Below are 6000 nucleotides of genomic sequence, written 5' to 3'. Positions count from 1 at the left end.
GTTAATATGCACTTGGAACGGTGCTTGGCACATGTTCTAGCCCAATAAACATCTGCCGGTGGGAGGCAGAGATGCGCACAGCAGAGATGTGCAAGCCCACCATTGGGGTTCTGAGGAAGGGTGAACAGTGTGGCCTGGCCAGCTCAGCAGGCTGTGGCAGCCTGGGTCTGATGGATGGCTACTGTCACCAGAATTAGATCAAGTCTGCACATTTTCCTGTCTACATCTATTAAGTCACAGGGTACAAAAATTGTTTTCCATTTCTCACTGGCTTTTATCACACCCTATAGCCACGGGGGAAGCGGGTGTTACATGCTCCTCGGAGTTGCTGGAGGTGTGAGCCAGCGAGCTCATGGGAGCTGGCTTCTAATTGGCGACAATTAAGTCTACATGTCACTGAGTCATGGCGCTTGCAGCACCAGCGCCATGTTTAATTTAGAGGGGGGAGACGGTGTGTGACAGCACCTCCCTGAAGGGTGTTGGCTTTTCTGAAACAGCTATAAGATAAAAATCCATTTCTTTTGTCTCAGAAGTTTGGGTGGTGGCTCTTCTCATAGGATTGGTGTTCGGTGAGCTGCCGGGTCTCTTGCGCTGGCCAGGTGCCCTGAAGGGTCCTGCGGCTAAGCTGAAACTCAGGAGGCCAAAAGGAAGGTCCACAACAACACTTCAAAGATGGCGGAGCTGGCGTCATCCATCAAAACGGAAAACTCCAGGGACAGATGTGTCCAAAAACTCCCTTCTGTGACCCTTTGCCTCCCCTTTCTCCCTCTCTTCCCTTCTGTCCGCTCTCTCATGACAGTCTCTTGTTGTGAGATTATTTTTCTGTCAATTTCCACTTTTATTATATATTTTATTATATATTTCCTTCCTCCTGCTTTAGGGAGAAAGTTTTCGTTTTAATTGATTTTTTTCATCTTCTTGAGATATGTAGTTTGAGAACTGATTTTTAGCCTTGCCTTTGTCTTTTGTGATACACACTGTTGTTCTATTTTGCTTAATTGTGTGTTTACACGTGGAGGCCAGAGGTTAATGTCTTCCTCGACCGTTCTTTATGCTAATTTTTGATTTTTTGGTTTTTGTTTTGTTTTAGGGAGTTTTTTTGTTTGTTTGTTTGTTTTAAGATAGGGTCTCTCACTGAGTATGGAGCTCACTGATTGGTAGGCTCCAAGAGTGCCAGGGATCTGCCTGTCTCCATCTCCACCCTCATGCTAGGGTTACAGGCACATGCCACCACACCTGACTTTTATGTGGATAAGCATAAAAGCAAGGTCCTCATGCTTGCATGGAAGTCATCTTACTGACTGAGACATCTCCCCAGCCCTGACATTTGCTCCCCAGGTAGTGATTTTCCTAAGTTCTTTGTTACTTGACAAGTTCTGACAAGGGATATTTTGATCATTGTTTAGTTCAACCAATGAAGAGAAAAATCTTTAAACTGGTCATAGGTGGAAAAGACATATTGATTTCAATTAATTCTCTCTCTATTTGAGACTCATAAGACAGTATTATTTATTATTTACACACACACACACACACACACACACACACACACACACACCCCTACCTTCTTTTTCTTTCATTGTCCTATTTTGACCCTGCATATCTGTGCTGTAGTACCAGCGTTTTTTATTCAATTGATAAGTGCTTGCTGAAGAGGCATGAGGGCCTGAGTCCAGTCCCCAGCACCCAGTGCTTAGGAGGCAGACAGGTGGGTACCTGGGGCTTGATGGCCAGCCAGCCTAGCCTACTCAGGCAACTCCAAGCAAGAGATACTGCCTCAAAACACAAAGTGAATAGTTTCAATTGAATGGCAGGCAAGAATGTCCTCTGGCCTCTACACCTTGACACACATACACACATACATACACGTGAACATTCATGTACACACACATTAAGAATCCATTTGGCATTTCTTCTATGGAAATATGTATATAACACATTGCCTGGTTTTGTTTGTCTAAGGACATTCCCATTTTGCCTTCAGTGCTGAGAGATATCTCTACTAGGTATAAAAGTCTAAGTTGATGAATACTTGTTTTAAGAACATTGAAAGTGTTATCATGTTAGATTTTTATCATTTCAGTATCTGACATCTGTCTCAGTGCTGCCTCTGGATAGGCCTGGTAACGTTCCATTGAGTGCTAGACACCCACATGGGAAAACTGTAGGCGCTTCTGGTGGTGGGCCCCTTGCTTTTGGCATGTTACTAGAAGACACCTATATCCCAACATGAGTGAACCAGTTTGAAGAGGGCTTTCAGTCTTTGTGGAAGCAAGCAGATCTCTGTCACCTCCCAGGTCCCACATTGGAAAGTCTGGGCTATCTGTAAGGCCCATCCTCCTTGGTGAGCTCTCATTTTGATTCCTCAATATCAAAACACAACTGAAAGATCTGCTCAGCCCTGGGCTCAGCCTCTCAGACTCACACTCCATATGAATGGGCACATACTTCAGCGAGAAAGTTGCAGAAAATGCCAAGCTCACTCTGCATCTCCCCCGCCTTCATCTCCTCACCTCTGAAATCTTGATTTTCTCGATGATTGTCCAACATCTTCAAACTGACTTTTCACATTTAATCTAACTCTTCCACTCATTTTCAGCAAGAGGATTTGCCTAATCTGTGCTAGATATTCATAGCCAGAAATGGCTATTTTTAACACGCTACTTAATCACAGCCAAAAATAGCTTTTTAAATTCCCGTTGATGTTTCTCCCCTCCTCATCAGAATCCAACTGTTTTCATTATTGTGGCTGCATTATGAGAATAATTGCCTGGTATTTGCTACTCATTTGACTTCATCCTTAAAATAAATTCTCTGGCTATTTGCAAATGTCTTCCCTCGAGGGTAACCCCAGAGTCATGGCATTTTCTAAAGAACTCATTGTAGGGGCTGCAGAGATGGCTCAGTGGTTATGAGCACCTGCCATTCTTGAAGTCCAGTGGTAACTCACAACTATCTGTGACTCCAGAAGACACAGCGCCCTCTTCTGGCCTCTGTAGACACAACATATATGTGGTGCACAGACATGCACTCATACACATAAAATAAAAATGAATGCATTTTAAAATAATAATAAAAGTAAAAACAGCTCATTATATTAAATTCATAATTTAGGGGAGATTTTTTATGACATTGTTTTTCTATATAAAAATAAGAAATATCCTTATTTATCAATATTAGTTTACATTTGTCAATAAAGTTATTTTATGAGTGTGTGTGTGTGTAAATGTGTGTCAGTGTGTGTAAATATGTGTGAGTGTGGGTATTCACATGACAGAGGGCCTCCGGGCTCAGTCCTCTCCTCCATCTTGTTTGCTACAGGGTCTCGTCACTGCTGGGCACACCAGGCTAACTGACTAGCAAGCTTCTGGGTGTTCTCTTGTGTTTGCCTCTTATCTCACAATTGGAGTGCTGAGACTGCAGATATGCAAGCACATCTGGCTTTATGTGGGGTCTGGGGATCCAAACTCAAGGCCTTATGCTTACATAAGTGCTTTTTACTGTGCTGGTCGATTTTTGTCAACTTGGCACAAACCTAGACATATTTGGGAAGGGGAAGTCTTGAAGAAATGCCTCCCTAAGATTGTCCTGTGGGGCATTTTCTTGATTGATGGTTGATGTGGGAGGGCTTAGCCCACTGTAGGTGGTACCATTCCTGGGCAGGTGGTCCTGGGTTGTATAAGAAAGCAGACTGAGCAAGCCATGGGGAGCAAGCCAGCAAGTAGCTCTCCTCCATGGCCTCTGCTTCAGCTCCTGCCTCCAGGTTCCTGCCTTGAGTTCTGACCCTGACTTCCCTCAGTGATGGACTGTGACCTGAGAGTTGTAAGCTAAAATAAATCCTCTGCTCTCCAAGTTGCTCCTGGTCATTGTGTTTATTACAGCAACAGAAAAACAAATTAGTGTGTACATTGAGCCATCACTCAGCCCTGTGTTTCTTTTCACAGCACCAGCACATAATTTACCATTTAGTTCCAACAGCTTATCTTTTTTTTTTTTTTTTTGCTGCATAGAAAGTATTTTTTCCACGCATTATCTTTTCTACTTGACTACTAGTTCCATGTGGCTATTTCTGCATCCAACCATTTATATAACCCCTTGGATTTTCTTGTTTGGGTTTGGTTTTGAGACAGGGTTTCACGCTGTAGTGCAGGCTGGCCTGGAATTCACTGTGTAGCCCAGGGTAGCCTCAAATCCATGTCAATCCTCCTGCCTCATCCTTCCAAGTGTTAGGACTTCAGATGTGAGCTACCATGCCTGGCTGGATTGTTTTTAGTACCACTTTTTCCAGCTGACTGTCCTGGCTATCGGTGTCTATATATCACAAAGGTGATGCTGTACCTAGAAAGTTCCCAGTCACTGATGTTTGTCAGTTTTCTCTAACTATTCCTGTAATGATTACAAACACCTAAGTTGATCAACACTTTCTTTAACAGTTCTGGAGATTCCAATTCATGAATACTCACGCTCATTACTCTGGGCCTGTGGTGAAGCAACGCATCATGGTGGAGTGTGCCGCTTTTTTTCTCAAAGAGAAAGAAAGAGACTGAAGTCCCATATCCCCTTCAGAACTGTACCTCCAAATGCCTAAAAACTTCTCTTTAGGTCCCAGCCCCTGAAAGTTCTACCACTTCCAACACCTGGACATTTAGATAATGTATTAGCACTGAGGGAAGACATTTTGCTTTTTATATGGGAAGCCTAGAAATTTCCCAGGGCATCTAGGGTGGTGTGGAATCCTTACCCTGAAACATCCCGTCAATGCAGCAGACAGTGGTAGCTGAGCAGAGCCCAGGGACCAAGTTCCCAGTGGAGCCAGGAGAGGACTCTTGATGGATGGGGAGGTGTGGAACTCTTTGTGGACGTACAGTGGGCCTCTGCTGTACCTTGGGTAGCAGACCCTTGGAAAGCTTTCAGAGTAGGTCTGACGGTGCTTTTAGGATTGCTAAGATGGTGTTGTTTCCTTTTAAAATGCCACTTGTAGGAATATACCCTGAAAAAAATACTTGCCAAATGCCTCCTTGATATTTAGAGATGAGTAAGTTTATTCACTGATTTTTATAATAAGGACATATTTGAAAACAACTGTTCCACAGTAAGGAAATGGCGATCTCGCTTTGAGCATATGCAAATTAGAAAATACACATTCTGAAGCTATTAAAACAGTGCAAAATGTTGATAATAGTAAGTAAAACGGCACGAAGCTGCACTGTGTATGCATATGGTCTAGTGATATGGTCCCACATTTAAGGCATAGCACAGAAAATTTGAAGCTGCACAGGGAAGTGCTGCAAAGGCAATAATGTGGTGATACACAGTAGTTCACCCTTTCTCACTATGGTAACAAAATGCCCAAAGGGAAGGGGAGTTTGGACTCATCGTCTGGGATACAGTCTATTGGGTACAGAAGATGTAGCAGTGAGGCCGACTCTCAGGAAGCAGAGAGAGATGGATGCTGATCCTCTACACACTATCTCCTTTTCCCCTTCTTTGTTTAGTCTGGGAGCTCAGCCCTTAGGACACTACTGCCCACATTACTCTTCACTTGATCCTTTCTGGAAACACCCTCACTGATGTGCCTACAGATGTGTTCTCTAGACAATTCCAAATTCTGTCAGGTTTACAGTGAAGATTAACCATCACAAGGTGTCCTGCTGGACCTTCATGGTCACCTGACTCCTGCCAGATGTCTATTGACAACAAGCATTGGCCCTTGCTGGTTTCCCACAATGCCTCTTGGTCTCCGTGAAATCTCATTCATCAACCACCTCTTGCCAAACCAAGGGTGCGAGGAGTTTTAATAAACATTGACCTCCACTCCAGGAGGTCTGGGGACACAGTGTGTTGGGGTTTGCCAGGGTTCTGTATCCTCCACTTCATAGGCCAAATTCCTGGCAGACAGGCTGGCTGTGGCTTAATCATAGAACAGAGTGTGTTAAAATGCAGAAAGCATACTCCTTGGGTCCTTCTTTTATTGAAGGACAATGCATCCTTGCCCAGTAA

This window comes from Peromyscus eremicus, chromosome 8a, assembly GCF_949786415.1.
Source record: "Peromyscus eremicus chromosome 8a, PerEre_H2_v1, whole genome shotgun sequence".
Lineage (NCBI taxonomy): Eukaryota > Metazoa > Chordata > Mammalia > Rodentia > Cricetidae > Peromyscus > Peromyscus eremicus.
The sequence above is the reverse complement of the archived record's forward strand: the minus strand, read 5'-3'. Positions refer to the sequence as shown.